The 21,234-nt window shown below is 40.5% G+C and overlaps 2 protein-coding genes across 13 annotated transcripts in view; one reads left to right on the top strand and one right to left on the bottom strand.

Annotated features, from left to right (window-relative positions):
* USP54 (ubiquitin specific peptidase 54) overlaps window positions 1-19,059 on the bottom strand; it is a 114,541-nt gene extending 95,482 nt beyond the window's left edge. For 3 of the 12 annotated variants that reach the window (XM_084904907.1, XM_084904909.1, XM_084904918.1), the window contains exon 1: window positions 18,436-19,055. The gene's annotated coding sequence lies outside the window, so the exon portion shown is untranslated. Of the gene's footprint in view, window positions 1-9,538; window positions 9,558-18,091; window positions 18,320-18,435 lie in introns of those variants that run through there. The other 9 variants (XM_084904915.1, XM_084904916.1, XR_014796860.1 and 6 more) reach the window with 8 other exon arrangements.
* Window positions 1-21,234, top strand: part of NUDT13 (nudix hydrolase 13) — a 438,779-nt gene that overhangs the window by 383,757 nt on the left and 33,788 nt on the right. The gene's annotated exons all lie outside the window — the stretch shown is intronic.

Raw genomic sequence — 21,234 nt, 5'->3', positions numbered from 1 at the left:
CCTTAAAAGAACGGCAGTGTCAAAATTGGTTTGCCAAATTTCGTTCTGGTGATTTTTCACTCAAAGATGAAAGACGCTCTGGTCGTCCAGTTGAAGTTGATGACGCCCTAATCAAAGCAATAATCAATTCGGACTGTCACAGTACAACACGTGAGATTGCAGAGAAGCTTCATGTATCACATACATGCATTGAAAATCACTTAAAACAACTTGGCTATGTTCAAAAACTCGATACATGGATTCCTCACGAACTGAAAGAATCACAGTTAACGCAACGCATTAGCAGCTGCGATTTGCTAAAGAAACGTAATGAAAATGATCCATTTTTAAAACGACTGATAACTGGCAATGAAAAATGGGTTGTTTACAGCAATATCAAGTGGAAAAGATCATGGAGCAGGCCAGGTGAACCAACTCAAACAACATCAAAAGCTGATATTCATCAAAAGAAGGTTTTGTTATCAGTTTGGTGGGATTACAAAGGAATTGTCTACTTTGAACTCTTACCACCCAACCGAACGATCAATTCTGATGTCTACATTGAACAACTAATGAAATTAAACAATGCAGTTGAAGAAAAGTGGCCCGAATTGACAAATCGAAAAGGTGTTGTATTCCATCATGACAATGCAAGGCCACACACATCTTTGGTCACTCGGCAAAAATTAATGGAGCTTGGTTGGGATGTTTTGCCACATCCACCATATAGTCCTGACCTTGCACCATCTGATTACTTTTTGTTTCGATCTTTACAAAACTCCTTCAATGGTAAAAATTTCAATAATGATGATGATGTCAAATCGTACCTGATTCAGTTTTTTGCTAATAAAAAACAGAAGTTTTTTGAACGTGGGATTATGATGCTGCCTGAAAGATGGCAAAAGGTCATTGATCAAAATGGGCAATACATTAAAGAATAAAGTTATTTAGTTCCATGAAAAAATTGTCTTTGATTTTCTTTAAAAAATCCGCAATTACTTAGCTGCCGACCCAATATTAATAGCCATTGAATTGAACACTTTAAATGGGTGACTTGTGTGGTTTGTAAATTATATCTCAATAAAGCTGTGTGTGTGTGTGTGTGTGTGTGTGTGTGTGAGTGTGTGTGTGTGTGTGTGTGTGTGTGTTTAAGTCACAGTTTCCCTTTTTGCAAAACAAGGCCAGGACCCTGTTTCACGTCTGTTGTTTAAATTGGATCTCTGCAAATAACAGCAGCTGCCACCTGGTAAAACTAGATGGCTTCAAATGTTTGGCAAGCAACTTCTGTGCGTACAAGATTTTTAATCATTTTTTAAAAGACATCAGCAAAGAAAATCAGGTTGTCGGTGCATTCTATTCTCTGATGTTGTCATTTAACTTGGTACAGAACGCAATAACCATTTCCCTAATCAAGAAGCCAATAGTAATACCACCAAATAAACATATGTCCAAGTGGATAGACACAGATAATTCACTTTGGCAAAAATAAGGTTGAAAATGCCACCAAAATAGCACAGCAGCAAAAATCAGAGTACATGTCTTATGTCTGGCTGGAAAGACAGAACAGATGAACAAGGCAAGCTGGAGTGATACTTGCTGGGCACACCCTTTGTTAAATAATTACAAACATTCCCCCACATACTTTTTGAGCATGTTTCCCTGGAAACTTACTCAGAAGCTGACTTAAAAACTCTCAAAACATATCCCTTCTCACCACCTCTACTGTGACCATCCTAACAGAGTCACCTAGGATATTTACCTAGAACAGTGGTCGGCAAACTCATCAGTCAACAGAGCCAAATGGCAACAGTACAACGATTGAAATTTCTTTTGAGAGCCAAATTTTTTAAACTTACTTCTAACGCCACTTCTTCAAAATAGACTCGCCCAGGCCGAGGTATTTTGTGGAAGAGCCACACCCAAAGGGCCAAAGAGCCGCATGTGGCTCACAAGCCGCAGTTTGCCGACCACGGACCTAGAACTCTGTAATAGTCTTCTATCTGGCCTCCTTGCTTCCACTGCAACCACTTCTTCACACAACAATCAGAATCATCTTTTAAAAAAATAAAATGGCCAAAACCGGTTTGGCTCAGTGGATAGAGCGTTGGCCTGTGGACTGAAAGGTCCCAGGTTCGATTCCGGTCAAGGGCATGTACCTTGGTTGTGGGCACATTCCTAGTAGGGGGTGTGCAAGAGGCAGCTGATTGATGTTTCTCTCCCATGGATGTTTCTAACTCTTTATCCCAATCTCTTCCTCTCTGTAAAGAATCAATAAAATATATTTTAAAAAAATAAACAATAATTATAAAAATAAATAAAATAAAATAAAATAAAATGAGCCAAGCTGGTGTGGCTCAGTGGTTAAGCATCAAAGTATGAACCAGGAGGTCACAGTTCGATTCCCTGTCAGGGCATATGCCCAGGTTTGCGGGCTCAACCCCCAGTATGGGCCATGCAGGAGGCAGCCAATCAGTGATTCTCACCAGTGATGTTTCTATCTCTTTCTCCCTCTCCCTTCCTCCCTGAAATCAATAAAAACATATTTAAAACAAAAACACAACCTTAAAAAGAAATCAGCTCACCCTAGCTGGTTTGGCTTAGTAGATAGAGCGTTGGCCTATGGACTGAAAGGTCCTAGGTTCGATTCCAGTCAAGGACACATGTCTGGGTTGCAGTGGAAAGTGAGCAGGAGGCAGTCAACCAATGATTCTCTCTCATCATTGATGTTTTTATCTCTCTTTCCCTCTCCCTTCCTCTCTAAAATCAATAAAAATGTATATATATTTTTTAAATCAGCCCTAACCTGGTGGCTCAATTGGTTAGAGCATCTCCATACACCAAAAAGTTGCAGGTTTGACCCCATGTCTGGGGCACAGATGGGAGGCAGCCAATTGATATTTCTCTCACACATTAATGTTCCTTTTTCTCTCTTGCCTTTCCTATCTCTCTAAAAGTCAATAAAAACATATCCTCTGGTGAGGATTTAAAAATCAAATCATTACTCCATATAAAAACCTTTAATGTCTTACCATTACATTCTGAATCATATCCCTCATGATACAGCCCCTACTTCTCTTGATAATTTCATCTTCACTGCACTCTGCCTATCATTTTTTAAAGATGCCAAGCAAGTTCCTCTCTCAAGGATTTTTCACTTGCTAATCCCTCTCCATTGAATGCCCATTCCCCAGCTCTTTGAATAGCCTGCTCCTTCACTTCATTCAGCTCTCTACTTAAATGTTACTCTCCTCAAAGGGACTCCCTGAACACCTACCTCATTTAAAAAATTTTCTTTTCAATCCTCACCTGAAGATATTCCTCCATTTACTTTTTAGAGAGAGTTGAAGAGAGAGGGAAATATCAATGTGAGAAAAACACATCGATTGGCTGCCTCCTGCATACGCCTCCTGCATACGCCTCCTGCATATGCCTTGACCAGTGGCCTGGGCCAGGGAGAAGGCTGCAACCGAGGTACATGTCTTTGACTGGAATCAAAGCCAGGACCCTTCAGTCTGCAGGCCAACACTCTATCCACTGAGCCAAACCGGCTAGGGCCTCATGTAAAATTACCACATGCCACTCTGTCATCCAATAAATTCAATGAAAAGAAACAATATAAAATAAATAAATGTATGTTAGGTAGAAAAAAAATTTTTAAAGCAGTGGTATATTTACTAGTACACAATGAAATGAATACCACTTGGCCATAAAGTCTTACCATTTGGACATTATGGATGGACCTGGAGAGTATTATGCTCAGTGGAAAAAAGGCAGTTCAAGAAAGACAAGTACTATATGATTTCACTTATATGTGGAATCTAATGAACAAAATAAACTAACATACAAAATATAAACAGACTCATAAACACAGAGAACAGAGTGACAGCTGTCAAAGGGGAGTTGAGTAAAAAAAAGGTGAAGAGCCGAAACCGGTTTGGCTCAGTGGATAGAGCGTTGGTCTGCGGACTTAAAGGTCCCAGGTTCGATTCCGGTCAAGAGCATGTACATTGGTTGTGGGCACATCCCCAGTGAGGGGTGTGCAGGAGGCAGCTGGTCAATGTTTCTCTCTCATCAATGTTTCCAGCTCTCTATCACTCTCCCTTCCTCTCTGTAGAAAATCAATAAAATATATTAAAAAAAAAAAAAAAAAGGTGAAGAGATTGAGAAGGAAAAAAACACACACAACAAAAACCTCATACACATAGACAACAGTACGGTGATTACCAGAAGGAAAGGGGGGTGAGGAGAGGTAGAAGATTGTAAAAGAGAGATAAATGTTGATGGCAGGAGATTTGAACATATCTATATATATAAAAGCCTAATATGCAAATTGTCCCTTCAGGAGTTCGACTGAGAATTTAATTACTCACTATGATGTGTGCTGGCCACCAGGGGGTGGCACGGAATTAAAGAAGGCCCTGGCCAGCAGCCGGCAGCCAGGGAAGGGAGACCCCGGCCAGCTGGAAGGCCCTGGCTGGCAGCCAGAAGGCCCTGATCAGCCCTGATCGCTGGCTAGGCATAGGGACCCTACCTATGAACGAATTTCATGCACAAGCCTCTAGTAATATAATATGCAAATGATATATTATAAAATTGTACACCTACAACCTATATAACTTTATTTTAAAAAGAAAATTATAATCATTGGATATTACATAGCTCAGGCTCAATATCTGTATATGTAAACTATTAATAATTATTTAATCCTCCAAATTACATAATTATATTGAGACTATAAGGGAAAAGACATATATGCATGAAAGAGACAAAACTGCCCTGGCCAGTGTGGTTCAATTGGTTAGAGCTCATGAAAGGTTGCTGTTTGATTGCCGGTCAAGCAAATACCCAAGTTTTGAGTTTGATCCCCAGTGGGAGAACATGGGGGAGGCAACCAATGAATGTTTCTCTCTCCCTCTCCCTTCCTCTCTCATATTAAGAAGAAGAAGAAGAAGAAGAAGAAGAAGAAGAAGAAGAAGAAGAAGAAGAAGAAGAAGCAGCAGCAGCAGCAGCAGCAGGAGCAAAACCATATGGCACTTTATAAGTTAAGTACTTTATATGAAGTGATAAATTATGCTATTAGAAATATTTGAGGCAAGTGAATATGGTTGCCTCAAGGGATGGGATAACTTATTTTTCCTTCTAAGCATATAACACTATTTGAATTTTTATTTTTAATCCTCACCCAAGTATATGTTTTATTTATTTTTAGAGATGGGGGAAGGAGAGAGAGAAAGAAACATCAATGTGAAAGAGAAATACCAATCAGTTGCCTCCAGTATGTGCACCAACTGGGATGGAACCTGCAACCCAGGTATGTGTCCTGACTCTCAACCTTCTGGTGTTTGGGAAGATGTTCCAACCAACTGGGCCACTGGCCAGGGCATAATACTATTTGAATTTTTAAAACTATTCACATGGCCTTAACAGGTTTGGCTCAGTGGATAGAGCATCAGCCTACAGACTGAAGGTCCCAGGTTCAACTCCAGTCAAGCCTGGGTTGCGAGCTTGATCCCCAGTGGAGAGTGTGCAGGAGGCAGCTGATCAATGATTGTCTCTCATCATTGATGTTTCTATCTCTCTCCCTTTCCCTTCCTCTCTGAAATCAATAAAAATATATTTCAATAAAGTAGTTTAAAAAAATAATAAAATTTGCACAAATTTGCACAAATATCCCAAAACTTCAGAAACACCAATCAAAAAGAATATATGCACCCCTGTGTTCATAGCAGAACAATTTATACTAGCTAAGATTTGGAAACAGCCTAAGCGCCCATCAACAGATGAGTGGATTAAAAAACTGTAATATATCTACAAATGGAATACTACATTGCTGTAAAAAAGAAAGGACTCTTACCATTTGCAACAGCATGGATGAACCTGGAGAGCATTATGCTAAGCGAAATAAGCCAGTCAGAGAAAGATAAGTATCACATGATCTCATCCATTTGTGGAATATAATGAACCCCATGAACTGATGAACAAAAATAGATCCAGAGACATTGAAGCATGGAACAGACTGTCAAACCTCAGAGAAAACACAGGGGAGGGTGGGAGGAGAGCGATAAGAGATCAACCAAAATATTTGTATGCGTGCATATAAGCATAACTAATCAACACAGACAATAAGGGGGTGAGGGCCTGTGCTGGGAGGCAGGAGCAGGCTGGGAGAGGTCAATGGGGGGAAAAAGGAGACATAGTAATACTTTCAACAATAAAGAATTTTTTAAAAAAGGATCAAATGAAAAAAAACATGTTAATATTAGGGAAAACTGGGAAGAGAGCATATGGGAATTCTTAATACTACTTTTGCATCTTCATGTAAATTTAACATTGTTTCAATTAAGAAGTTTAAAAAATATTTTAGAGGGGGAAAAGCTATGCACATGTATTACTTTGATAAATATAAGAGTTCCTACCCTGGCCTGTGTAGTTCAGTGGTTGGAGCATTGGCCAAGGCATGGAAGGGTCGTGATTGGATTTCCAGTCAAGAGCACATACCTGGGTTGCAGGATCGATCTCCAGCCCAGGTTAGGGCATGTGTGGAAGGCAACCAATCAATGTATCTCATATGGATGATATTCTCTCTCTCTCTCTCTCTCTCTCTCTCTCTCTCTCTCTCTCTCTCTCTCTCCCTCTCACTCCTCCCTTCCACCATCTCTAAAAGAATCAATGGAAAAAATATCCTCAGGTGAGAATTAACGAATGAATGAATGAATGAATGGATGGATGGATGGATGGATGGATGTTCCTTGTAGGGAAGGAGAAGAAGAGGTTTTGGCTTTATCTATAGTGTTTTATTTCTAAAATAGAGGAGAAGAAAAACAAATGTTAAAGTGCTTAATTCTGGTAGGACTATGAGTATTTGTTTTCGTGGGGTTGTGTTTTTTATTTTAAGTTTTAAAATTTTTCAACAATTTGGGAATTCCCCAAATCCCAAGTTTCCTATATAGATGGTTTTCAGACCATTTATGGTTCTTTGTACCTTCCTTGAAATGCTCTCAACTTTGTCAGTGTCCATTTAAATAAATCAATATACAAAATGTGTTTCCAATCCAGTACAAAAATATATTGGAACCAATACTTTTGTGACCTGAATAAACTCTTGGTAATATAGCTGAAGGTATTTTTAGCTGCTACATTACATAAGCAGTTCCTGCTACATTTATGATTAACCAAAATTCCCAGATATTATTCATATGACTTGCTGCCCAACCAGCTCCTCCTCATACTGTTCCTGAGTATTTCAGGTTTTGAATCAAATTTAATTTCATTTTGAGCCCATGATTTCATCCTATGGATATAAGTTTCTAAAAATATATTTTCATTGATTTCAGAGAGTAAGGAAGAGACAGAGAGAGACAGAAAAATCAATGATGAGAGAGAATCATTGATTGGCTGCCTCCTTCATGCCTCTTACTGGGGATCGAGCCCATAACCCAGGTATGAGCCATGACTGAGAATCTAACTATGATCTCCTGGTTCACAGGTCAATGCTCAACCACTGAGGCACACTGGTTGGGCTATAGAAATAATTTTAAAGGCTTTATTCATCTGTCATATTAACTACTCTTGCAGCTTTGCAAATTATGTATCTGATTAATATTATTTTTTTAAAATTTCTACTCTACCCAAAGTTCAAAGATAATCCACCAGAGACTTTCCTGGTGAAATTAAGAGCCTAAGTGGGTACAATTATTCAATTTTTTACACATTCATTTAATCAACCAAATCATATCTAATTATATATCAGCCACAAATGTATCATGAAAGAATATGAAACTGTAGGATTATATCTATAACTAGATCTACTAACCTCGTAATTCTAAATAAAAACAGAAGTATAGGACTCAAGAATAGAAACAGAAGGAATTGGTTATGATAAATAAACCCATGCTTTTTAAAAGATACTTTTTTAAAAATATATTTTTATTTTTATTGATTTCAGAGAAGAAGGGATAGGGAGAGAGATAGAAACGTCAGTGATGAGAGAGAATCGTGGATCGGCTGCCTCTTGCACGCCCCACACTGTGGATCAAGCCCGCAACCGGGATATTCCCCAAAGGTATGTGCCCCGACTGGGAATCAAACCGGGACCTCCACGTTCCTAGGTCGACACTCAACCACTGAGCCACGTGGGCCTAACCTTATTGAATTTTTAGAGGGAGAGGCAGGGAGAGATAGGGAGAGAAACATCGATGTTAGAGAGAAACATCTATCAGTTGTCTCCTGTATGCACCTAACTGGAGATCAAACCCGCAACCTGAGTATGTGCCCTGACCAGGGATTAAACCAGCAACCTTTCAGTGCATGGATAGTGTTCGACCAACTGAGCCACACCAGCCAGGGTCCATGCTAACTTTTTAATACTCCATATCAACTGAGTTTGATCATTTGTAATTGAATTTTCCTAGGAATTAATATCAATTTTCACAGGTTTGTAGTTTTCCAACTACTTTCCTCACTTTGTATATCAGAACATTTGCCTCTCTCTGGTTTTTATGATTTATGATTAACAATAGTGATTCTAAGATCCTTAGCTAATTAATTAATTCAGCACTCTGAAATTCAAAACCTTAAAATTTAAATTCATTTTTAAATGTTCAGTCTTACCATTTCTAGGGCTACAATTTCTAGTTTACGATTTGCTACATACCTCCTAGTTTGAAAACTATTGTTCTTTCTACTAATAATAATCTACATAGTACTTTTTTTCTCCATAAAGTCATGATGATATTGTTTCACATTCTTTATTATTTTAAAATTCATGTTTTAAATCCATAATCCTTCAAGAATTCTTTGTTGTATATACATACCTATTTTTTTAAGGAACTAATTTTTAAAAAAATATATTTTATTGATTTTGTACAGAGAGGAAGAGAGAGGGATAGAGAGTTAGAAACATCAATGAGAGAGTCATCGATCAGCTGCCTCTTGCACACGCCCGCAACTAAGGTACATGCCCTTGACCGGAATCGAACCCGGGACCTTTCAGTCCCCAAGCCGATGCTCTATCCATTGAGCCAAACCGGTTTCGGCTTAAGGAACTAATTGATCAACTGCTTCCTGCATGCCCCACACTGGGGATTGAGCCCACAACTCCGGCATGTGCCCTGAGTGGGAACTGAAGTAGAACTTCCTGGTTTATGGGTTGATGCTCAACCACTGAGGCACACTGGCTGGGCTAAAGAACTTAATAATTTCTAAAAAAAAAAAAAAAATCCTATAAATAGATTAGATAAAAATAAAATACCATTATCCCATCCTATCTAATAAAGAGGGAATATGCAAACTGACTGTCACAAAGATGGTGGTGCCCAGAGTGGACGAGGGTTTTCCGTAACACAATATGGCTGTGCCCATAGCGGAGGCCAAGTTCCCATAACAAGCCTTAACGAGCAATCAGCAGGGACCTGAGGCTGCATGGCCCTGGGCCAGAGCAGAGCACCTGAAACTATGCCCACACACACCACCACCCCTGCCCTGACGCCAGGCTGGGGGACCTCAGGCTGTGCCCCCCACCCCAGCGCCGGGCCAGGGGACCTGAGGCTGTGCCCCTTACCTGGCGAGGCTTGAAAGGAAACCTGAGGCAGTGCCCCCTGTCCAATGGGGCTTGACAAGGGTGGGGCCAGCCAGGTCTGGATCTCGCCCAATGCTGGTGGAGCCAGCTGGGTCTGGGTCTCGCACAATTTTGAAGTGCTGCGCGGGTGGGCAGGGGCATGACTCTAGGTCCGGCACCGTGCCCCAGACTCTGACAGGAGGAAGATTTTCAAATATATTTTACTAATTTTCTTTCATCTCTGACACTTCTATTACAGAGAAAGGACAAATGGCAATATTAAAATATTTCCTCTAATTAATCCCCTTTTAATGTGCATGAATTTCATATATAAGGAAATTTTATATATAAGGAAATTGAAACACAGATAGATTAAAATCATTTGCCCAAGGTCAAGAAGATACAATGAACCAAAATCTCCTATTGTATGACTCTAGGTCCGGCAATAGGAGATTGCCATGTGGATCTCTAATACAAAATTACTATTGCCCTAGCTGGTTTGGCTCAGTGGGTAGAGCTTTGGCCTGCAGACTGAAGGGACCCAGGTTCGATTCCAGTCAAGGGCACATGCCTGGGTTGTGGGATCTATTCCTGGTAGGGGGCATACACAAGGCAGCCAATCAATGTTTCGCTCTCACATTGATGTTTCTCTCTCTCCCTTCCTCTCTCTCTCTCTCTCTAAAAAAAAAAATTAATAATAATAATAATAAAATACATATTTTACATCAATTTTTCCATTAGTGATTGATTGGGGTAAAGGAAGGGAAGATACAAAAAAGAAATGGGTGTGGCTATAAAAGACCAATACCATAGGTCCTGTGAAGAAAATATTCTTTACCTTCACTGTATCAATGTCAATATCTTGATTGTAATATTGCACTTCAGTTTTGGAAGGCATTACCATTGGGGAAACTGGGAAAGGCATACATCAGATCTCTCTAATTCCATGTGAATCTAGAATTACTTCAAAATAAATGTTTAATAAAAAATAAAATTGATATTTCTTTTTAAAACCAATTTCATTTTTTTTTAAAAAAAGGCTTACTTAAAGTGAATAATTTAGGTCATTTAATATAAAACAAAATAGAATCATGCATAGGGCTCTGAAATTCAGCACAGTGGACTTTAAAAATGGAGTAAGTCCCATCAACCAGAGCTCAAAAAAAGCCATAAATATCCTTGGAAACTAAAAAAGAGCCCCCAGGATTCTTTTTTTTTTTTTAATTGATTGATTGCTTTTAGAGAGAGAGAAGAAGTAGAGAAAAAGAGAGAGAAATCAATTTGTTATTCTAGTTATTTATACATTCATTGGTTAGTTCTTTTATGTGCTCTGACCAGGAATCAAACTCGCAATCTTGGCATATCGGACAACACTCTAACCACCTGAGCTACTTGGCCAGGACAAGCCCTCAAGATTCTTATTTTCCAAAGCAGCAAAACCAAACAAGACAGTATAGAAAACAAATTTTTTTAAGTCGCCTCCAAAAGAATCACTGGCATAAAGTTAGAACCACCAAAGCTTTTCTCAACCCACCACACACTTCACTGCAATCCTCCACTGAGAGAAAGACTGAATGTGCATGTGTGTCACCTTCAACCTGATATTCACAGCCACACATTCTGAGTCCCAAAATAGCTTCCATGTTCTTGCTACTCACCAAGCACCTGAAGCTTCAACCATTTCCTGCTTCTCCCAGCTGCAGGACTTGCAATTAGGAAAACATTCACTCAGCGTCTGGAGCAGGTCTGGCTAGAAGGATGAGCTCATTCCTTCAGATGTGCACCTGATCCTCAGGAAGGTGCTCCTCCTCCGGCAAGCAGGTTTCTGTATGTTTAAAGTGACACCCACAACCTGTGCAACCACTTGTCCGGAGCCAGAACAAGCCCTTCCCTACCCACGCCTAGTGCCATAGAATCATTTCCTGCTCTAGCCACTTCACGCAGCCACCAAGTTCAGGCAGCAGTGGCTGCAGCAGCAGCTGCCGCTTCTATCACAACGTCATAGAGAAGGATTTCATTTTCAGCTGGAATAGAGCTCAGATTCTTCACCACTATCCTGTGAACATCGCACCGTTTGTTCCAACAGGCCTTGCCCAGAGTCAGACCTTACCAGAGTCATCCCCGTTTTTAGAATTTACAACTCATTTTCCTGAACCAGGAACATAATGCTTCCTCATCTCTCTTACTGTTTGTCCTGTCTCTAAGTCTCAATTAACTAACTCAGCCAGCTGAATGTGCCCCAGGCAGTTAGAGCTACCTCCTGCAAACTCAAGTTTGCCCTGTTTCACTACTTCTAAGAAAACATTTACTCTGCCATAGTGGTCTTTTTATTGGTAAAGATCATAATAATCCTAATCCAAAAGATATGCAGACTTCATTTCAAAATGATATAATATTGGTACTAAACATATTCAATCAGAAGTATCTGCGTACTAAACAGTCATTCAACAAGTATTTTTGTGCACCTATTATATACAACCATCTCTGATAGGGTGCTGATCTGGGCTTTAAACTAAAATAAATAAAACAAAGTCTGAGAAAGAGCCCTTCCCACTTTAACTTTCCACAGGACTTCTGTGGTGTTTTTATTCTTCCATGATAAACTTCTCCTCGACCACCAGTTCTCGACCGCCGCTCCAAAGGTTTCCTTAAACCAGCAGTCGCCAACCTTTCAGACCTCATGGACCAGCAGTAGTCAGCGGACCACCAGTTGGCGACCACTGGACTAAGGTAACTAGCCAGAGAAACATCAACTTACTAGCGGTTTCCTTTGAGAGATGGCAAGGGACTTGCAATCAAGAAAGGGAAACCTTCCCTGGCTTATTTTGCTCAGGGGTTTGAGTGCTGGCCCATGGACCAAAGGGTTGTGAGTCATAAATTCGATTCCTGATCAAGAGTACATACCATGGTTGTGAGGCAACCAATTGATGTCTCTCTCATCGATTTCTCTCTCTTCCTCTCCCTCCCTCTCTCTCTCCCTTCTCTCTACTCTCTTAAAAAAAAAAAAAAAAATCAATGGAAGAAATATCCTCAGGTGAGGATAAAAAAAGGGGGGGGGGGGGAAACCTGCATTTGCCAGTTGGCTCAGTTCACTGGAACATCATCCTATGAACAAAAAGAATGTGGGTTTGATTCCCAGTCAAGGTCTATATCTAGGTTTCAGGTTCAGTCCCGTTGGAGCACCTACAGAAGACAACTGATGGATTTTCTCTCTCATGTTGATGTTTCTCTCTCTCTCTCTCCCTTCCTCTCTCTAAAAAAATCAAACATCCATCAGCTGCCTCCTTCACACCTCCTACTGAGGATGTGCCCGCAACCAAGGTACATGCTCTTGACCGGAATCGAACCTGGGACCTTTCAGTCCCCAGGCCGATGCCCTATCCACTGAGCCAAACCGGTTAGGGCAAAACTGAAATTCTATGCCCATAAAAAAATGCTCCCCACTCATTTCTCCCCAGTCACTAGCAATCACCATCCTACTGTCTATCTCTGAATGTGATTGTTTATGTATCTGATATAAATGGAATCATAGAGTGCCCTTTGTGCATGGCTTATTTATTTAGCATAATGTCCTCCAGGTTCATCCATGTTTTAGTATGTGTCATAATTTCCTTCCTTTGTAAGGCTGAATAATACTTCCCTGTACACACACATATCACATTTTGCTTATCCATTCACTGGGTTGCGTCCATCTTCTAGCTATTGTAAATAATGCTGCTAGGAACATGGGTGTACACTGATCTCTTTGATATCCTGCTTTCAATTCTTTTGGATATATAACCAGAAGTGGAATTGCTGGATCTTATTTTAAGTATTTGAGGCATTGCCATACCATTTTCCATTGTGGCTAACCCATTTTACATCCCCACCAGCAGTACACAAGTGTTTCAATTTCTCCACATCCTCATCAACAATTGTTAGTTTCTTTTGGATATGAGATAGTATCTCATTGTGGTTTTGATTTGTATTGCCCTAATGATGTGTGATGCTGAGCATCTTTACATGTGTTTATTGGCCATTTATATAGTATCTTCTTTGGAGAAACATTGATGTAAGAAAGACACATCAATTGATTGCCTCCTGCATACACCCCATCTGGGACTGGGGATCTAGCCTGCAACCGATGTACATGCCTTTGTCTGGAATTGAAACCACAACCTTTCAGTCCCTGGTCTAATACTTTAGCCACTGAGCCAAACTGGCCAGGGCCCTTTGTGCACTTTTAAATTGGTTGATGTTAAGTTGTTGGAATTCTTTATATGTTCTGGATATTAAGTCCTTATTAGACAATTTATTGACAAATATTTTCTCCTGTGGGTTGCCTTCTCACACTGTTGGTTGTGTCTTTGAAGCACAGTTCTCTCTTTTTCAAAAAATTTATTATTATTTAAGAAGAATAATATAGTAAGCTTTCTTCCCCTTCACCCCCAAACATATTTTTATTGATTTCAGAGAGGAAGGAAGAGGGAGACAGAGATAGAAACATCAATGATGGGAGAGAATCATTGATTAGCTGCCTCCTGTAGGCACCCCCTCCTCCCCCCACTGGGGATCGAGCCCACAATCCAGGCATATGCCCTTGATTGGAATCAAACCTGGGACCCTTCAGTCCGCAGGCTGATACTCTATCCACCAAGCCAAATCAGCTCAGTTTTGCCCTAACCTGTTTGGCTCAGTGGATAGGGCATCGGCCTGGGGACTGAAAGGTCCCAGGTTCGATTCCGGTCAAGAGCATGTACCTTGGTTGCGGGCACATCCTCAGTAGGAGGTGTGAAGGAGGCAGCTGATGGATGTTTCTCTCTCATCAATGTTTCGAACTCTCTATCCCTCTCCCTCTCTGTAAAAAAATCAATAAAATATATTTTTAAAAGAATTTCAATTTTGCAAGATGAAAATTGTACAATGGGAATGTATTTACTACTGAACTATACATTTAAAAATGGTGCCCAGACAGCGTGGCTCAGTGATTGAGCATCAACCTATGAACCAGGAGGTCGAGATTCGATTTCTTGTCAGGGCATATGTCCAATTTGCGGGCTTAATGCCCAGTATGGGGCATGAAGAGGCAGCCGATGAATGATTCTCTCTCATCATTGATGTTTCTATCTCTCCCTTCTCTTCCTCTCTAAAACCAAGTAAAAAAAATATTTTTAAAAAATGATTAAGGTGTTAACTTTTATGGTGTGTATTTTAAAAATACAGAGAACTAATCAAAACAGGTCTTACTTAGCCTGATCAACATTAGATATTAAGTAAGAAAAACTCTAAATTCAGTTTCAAACAGTCTGCTGCTTTTTTCCTCTTTGAAAAATTGAGTCAAACATTATTTGTTGAAAAAGACTCATGTGCTATAGGCAATAGGCAAATTCATTACTCTGATCAGTTTCATACAAATGAAGAACCTAATGTACTGGCAGTAGCTAATGTACTCCCAGAGAAGTAGAAAGTAAATATTATCACTAAGTTTTGCTGAGGGGTAGGGGAGGAAATGCTTAGCCTAAATAATGGTCCCCAAATATTAAGGAGGGTAGCTTAGAAATAAAATAGTTATTATTTGTTATCTGCTTTACAAAGTTTGAAATCTGCATTAAATTGTATTAGCCCCATTTCTAAGGCTTATTCAGAAAGGGTGGAGATGAGAAAACTGTAATTAAAAAACTAAGAAATAATCCTTCAATGGAAGAAATGTGCTTCATTGGGTTGTTGTATGGATTAAATGGGTTGTTGTATGGATTAAATGGGTTGCTGTATGGATTAAATGGGTTGTTGTATGGATTAAATGGGTTATTTCGTGCAAAGCATTGTAACAGTGGATGGCACATGGTATTGCTCAACAAAACATTCAAACTTTTTACATACAATTATCTTATGTCTCCACATTTCCCCTTAAACCAGCATAATCTAAATTATTTTGACTATTTGAACACAAACATGAACAATATTTGAAATAACTATATACAGTTCACAGTATTTTTAAATCACTATAATTTATTATTTAAAACAGTTGAATAAAGAAAAAATAAAACTGAAGTTTGAATGCCTATTACATGATAGCTACTGTCCTAAGAATTAACATGTATTATTTCACCTAATTTGTTCCAGTAGTGTAATCCTAATTTCACAGATAAGGGAACTGAGGTTCAGAAATATTTAGTAATTTGCTCAACTTTCCATATATAGTATTAAATTGAAGGGCTGAGATTTTAATTCCGTCTGACTCCAAAACTCACTTTTATCACTAAAACTATCTTAAGCCCTGTGAGAGATAATTTCTCATTCTTTTGTTCAATTTTTCATTCACTGACTCTTTCATTCAATCAAACAATTCAATGTTGCCAGGCATACTGTGCTAATCTAGTGATATAAAAATGTATAAAACAGCCCCTGTCCTTCATAGCCTAGAAGGTGTTTGTGTCTGAGAAGGAGAGGGAAGGATGTTACAATTAAATAAGAGCTCAATAATAGTAGAATAAGAAGGAAACGTGGAGGGTGAATACTAGGTTGGAGGATCTGAAAAATCATTGCAGAAGAATTACCATTTCAACTGAAATTTTTAAAATATATGGTTACAACCTGATAAAAAAGCATCTACACAAAAACCTAAGCTAATATTACACTTAATGGTGATATTAGAAATGCATTGCCTCCTACTTTCCCCCAAAGGTAATGAACAAAGCAAGGGTGTCTGCTCTCACTACCCTTATTCAACCACAATATTGCAAGGTCTAAGCACTGTAATAGGCAAGAAAGAGAAATAAAAGGTATACAGATTGGAAAGGGAGAAATAAAACTATCTCTATTTGCAAATGATATGTTTGTCTACATGGAAAATCCCAAGGAACTATTTTAAAACTTCTAGAATGAATATCAACAAGGTTGCAGGAAATGTAACATGTTTTATGATATAGCATACAGTTTAGAATTTGCTTTGATATTTTGTAATGTTCTAAATTCTTTCTTTCTTTTTAGTCTTGTCAACTACTATGTAAACTCCCCAGAGCCAAAACTTGTTTCAGGAGTCTGTGTTCATATATTGTGCTTTATTACATTGTAATTCTTTGTTTCTCTGTCACTCTCCCTTCCTAGGCTCTGGACAATTTCAAGGCAGAGAGCAAGGATTACTTGCATTGAATCCTGAAGGTTTAGTAATTAAACACAAAACAGGTCTCAATAAATGTTTGTGAAATGGATAAAGGAATTCATCTCCACTCCATGACCCCACCTTCCAATGCCTTATACACACACAGTACACTACACACAAAAAGAGCCCAGTAAAGCTTGTTAATGGATTCATGTAGAAATCTTTGAGACCCAACCACCTAAGCTTTCTCTTGCCTCAGAAGAGCACTTTAAAGTTTAGCTACTAACACTACAAATTAAAAATTTTAGTCTAACACATATCAAATAAATAGGTTCAATGACTAGCCACATCAAGGCTAGCTCTAGGATTTAAAAGCCACCATTCTAATTAATGAATTTGTCAACCTCAACATGCAAAAATCCAGTTACATCATCAAAAGAGAGGTTATCCCTTGCAAATTGATACCTACAAAAGATAGTGAGCAAAAATACCAGAAAGCTGTATCTGTAAGTTGACATCATTTTTATGATCTCATTAGGCTGCATTGTTTTCACTAGAAATACAAGTTAGACAGAAAAGCAGTGCAAACCTGTTTTCCAGAAAACAGTCCGGGAGACTCAGAAACTAATGTTTTGCCCTCTCCTTTATTTTCACTCCTGGGAGACTCCTTTGACAGATATTTAAAACATATGCAGTCTTCTGAGATAAAATCTCACCATTTCTTAAAAGGCACATAACCTGGATACGCACACTTAGGGAACACTAGGTTTTATATTCAAGTAACTAAAACTATCCCTAGTGTTCAGCCTAGTGTTCAGTGCTGCGGCGATAAAAACACTGGTCGTTTTCAAAATTACATTCGTGGAAGGCTAAAGTGTCGTACTGCACATCCTTTCACTGTATCCTCTAAATTGATTTTACACTGCATATGTAACTTAATAAAGGCTCCGTAAAAGGATTCCACACTTGAATGAATCTGGGGGAAAAGGTGATCTTAGCACACACCCTCTTCTTCCAACTCAGTACGCTCTACAAGAACAGCTGAGTCTTTTTTTTTTTTCCTCTCAGAAACCTATCTCCGGATCCCACCCCACACTTTATTTTGGAGAAGCGATCACTCATTATCCCACACACAATCTCTCCACAGACTAAATACTAGCTCGCCTCCTCCTTTCACATCTCAGATCCGCGGGAATTTCTGTGGAAGGGGCGGGGGGACGATGAAGTCTGGGACGCCACCCTTCCCGCCAAGCCATTTAGGACCAAGGTCCTGGCGCATTCAATGTGGCACCAGCCTCAGGCGGACCCCCGGGACCGACCCGCGAAGATCTCTCTCTCTCTCTCTCTCTCTCTCTCTCTCTCTCTCTCTCTCTCTCTCTCACACACACACACACACACACACACACACACACACACACACACACGCCAGTGCAAAGCAAAGCGGGCCCAACCTCTATGCTCCCCATTCAACATACCCTCTTCCGAGCTGTACCCCAGTTCTGCCCACCGATGCCTCAATGGAGTCCGGTCCCTTGATCCAGGTCTCCGTCCCCGGAACCCTGGGCTACTCCCACCACACACAAGCTTTCACGCTCCGGTCCCTGCTGCTTGAACCCTTACTACACCCCGGTCCCTCCCTCCGGACTTCCCCGGAGACCAGCCCTCCCCGGGTGCCCCAGTGCAGACCGGCGCCCTGTCCCCGTACCCCCTGGACCCGGGTCCTCTCCTGAACGTCACCCTCGGGTCCACTCCTCCCGCCACCTGACCTTCCCCCCATCACCCCCCCATTGCCCAGGCTCTACCCCCTGCACCCCATTACCTCCAGCCCCGCCCCCCTGAGGGTGTCGCACTCACGGCTCCTGCCGCCGCATCCTGAACCGCCGCGGCTGCTATAGCTACAGGGAGCCAAGGCAACCAGCTCTCGCGACACTTCGCACAACTCCGGCGAGAACAGCCTAGAGGAGCCTCTCGCCGGGAAGTGAGTGAGTCAGGCTCCAGGCCGCTGAGTACGTCTCGCGATAGTTCCTGTAAAATGGCGGCCGCGAGGCGGCTCGGGGATGGCGCGCCAGGGTCTGAAGGTGGGCGAGGGGAGACTCTGACTTGAGCTCCGGCAAAGTCGGGAAACTATCGCTGGCGGGACGGCCTGGGTTGCGGGGCGTTAGTGGAGCGAACCCCCACACCGGGATAACTTTTCCCAGGCGCCGCACACTTAGAGCCGTGACGCCTTTAGCGGAAGTTTCCTTCTGCAGGCCGTTGTAGAGATGGGACGAGCAAGACCAAGATCGGCCCAGATCGACCGTCCCATCCATCTCCTCCTGAGCTCCCTCCAGCAAGTTTTCATCTGTTCTTCCCCTGCACTGGTTTGCAGATGGTGTTTGGTTCCACAGAAATGTTTGTTTACCCACAAGGGCCACACCTCCCCATCAGTTAGCCCGACCAAAATAGGAAATAAATTGTGTGTGTGTGTGTGTGTGTGTGTTATTTTATGGAACATAAGCACAGATGTTTGAATGCGGAAGGGGACCGCCTCGTTATGTGGATTCAACTTTGCACTTGTTGCTTACTGCCCAGTGGACACATCCTTTCTCAGTGACTCAACACTTAGTTGTAGGGCGTTGTCTCTCTGCTCAGACAACTTGAAATGCAGACTGAGGAGCATCTGGGAACAGAAGGTGAACTTAACGTAGGTCAACAAGGAAGAATAAAGCCGAGGTAATAATAAGGAAGTAGAAATAATTAATGGAGAATTCATTTTTTTTTTTTTCTCTTAAAGCCCCTGAATGGCTCTCATAGTCTAGGACCAGTGCTGGCCAGTAGACATATATTGTGAGCTGCATTGTGCAATTTAAAATCTCTAATAGCTACATGTTTTAAAATAATACATATGAAATTAATTTATTTTTAACCCAACATATTCAAATTATTTCATCATGTAATATCTTAATTATTAATTAGATCATTAATGGCTAGTGACAATAATATTAGCAAAGCTCCAGACCCTCATCTAGAGAATGAGCTATCTGAGTGATTTTAGGGCACAGTATTATGCGCATGTGGTTTATGTAAAAGAATCCCTTGAAGTTGCCAACTCAAATGGCTGCAGAGGCTAGGCAAGTAACAATAAAAGATGGCCTGGTGTAAAACAAGAGGTAGAAGTGGGGACCAGGACCCACTGGAGAGCACAAGTTCATATCTAAAAGGGAACTCTAGCCCTAACCGGTTTGGCTCAGTGGACAGAGCATGGGCCTGCGGACTGTAAGGTCCCAGGTTCGATTCAGGTCAAGGGCATGTACCTTGGTTGCAGGCACATCCCTGGTAGGAGGTGTGCAGAAGGCAGATGATTAATGTTTCTCTCCCATTGATGTTTCTAACTCTTTATCCCTCTCCCTTCCTTTCTGTAAAAAGTCAATAAAATATTAAAATAAAAGGGTACTCTATGGAGCTCCTGAATTGAAAACTCTCCTGAGTTTTAAAACACAGTGATGGCAAACAGAAAATGTGTGTGAACAGTATAGACAGCTGTGCTGCCAATGTGTGACATCTGTGAACTGTGGCATTCAAATGTATGAAACATTTGTGAAGAAAGGTTGCTTTAACAGAAGAATAATTCTCAAGCAAATGGATAGCAAAGCTTAAGGATTTGACTGGATTTCTGGCTGGATCCTGTACAAGTGTGCACTTCTAATACATTCGACCACCATTGTAATAATTTCACTTTCAAATAGACTTTTCTAAGGAAATAGTTTCACAACCAACCAGGGCTCCCTGTAAATTAGTAAACTTGTATCATGATTATTTTTATTATATTTAAGATTTCAGACATTTTGAACTTGGAAAAATTAAGTTGCTAGGTTTTCAGTGCTGTTGACTAGCAGACCCTGGAATTATTTTTACCCCAACCTTAAGAGTAAACATATAATAATTATTTTGTGGTTGACTATGAAGTATCCTTGTCGCATGAGTTATTTTTCTTTGTACCTGTGATGTCTGACTTAGTACCTGGGATATAGAGGCGCTCAATAAACATTTGTCCTTAACTTCTGGGGTAGGCTCACAGAATTTTAAACCTGAGAATATGATGAAAGCTATAACCCTTGACCAGATCCTGTCAAACCCATATTCCCTCAGTCCACCTCAGAGTTTACTACAGCTTTGGTAGACAGATCTTATACAAGCCCATGGCTTCTTACTGCAAACACCTTTGTCTGGAATTGCCAGCAGAATTAACAGTCCTAATAGCAATCTGTAACCAATGAGAGATGAGATTTGGAAGCTAAAAACTCCAGTTCCCTATGCCCTCAATGGGATAATACTGAGGTATGATCTATTTTCTCAAAATTTACTAATACACAGGAGTCACCTCAAAAGCCGAGTAAGCCATCGATTCTTGCGTTTGTACTTGTAACCATGCTGCCAATCCATGGACCACAATTTGAGTAGTATTATTCTGAGTCCCCAGTGGGACTCAGCCCTAATTGCCCAGAACATTGTTTTTTGCTTTCTTCTCACTCCCTTACACTTCTTAGATTCTGGGATCACCTCTCAAATTAGCTGCTTGCATCCAGATTTTTGTTTCAGGGTCTGTTTGGAAGGAAATCAAATTATAACAATACTCTCC

The sequence above is a fragment of the Pipistrellus hanaki genome, assembly GCF_964339955.1.
Source record: "Pipistrellus hanaki genome assembly, chromosome: 14".
Classification (NCBI taxonomy): domain Eukaryota; kingdom Metazoa; phylum Chordata; class Mammalia; order Chiroptera; family Vespertilionidae; genus Pipistrellus; species Pipistrellus hanaki.
Note: the sequence above shows the minus strand (reverse complement) of the source record. Positions and strands in the feature narration are given on the sequence as shown.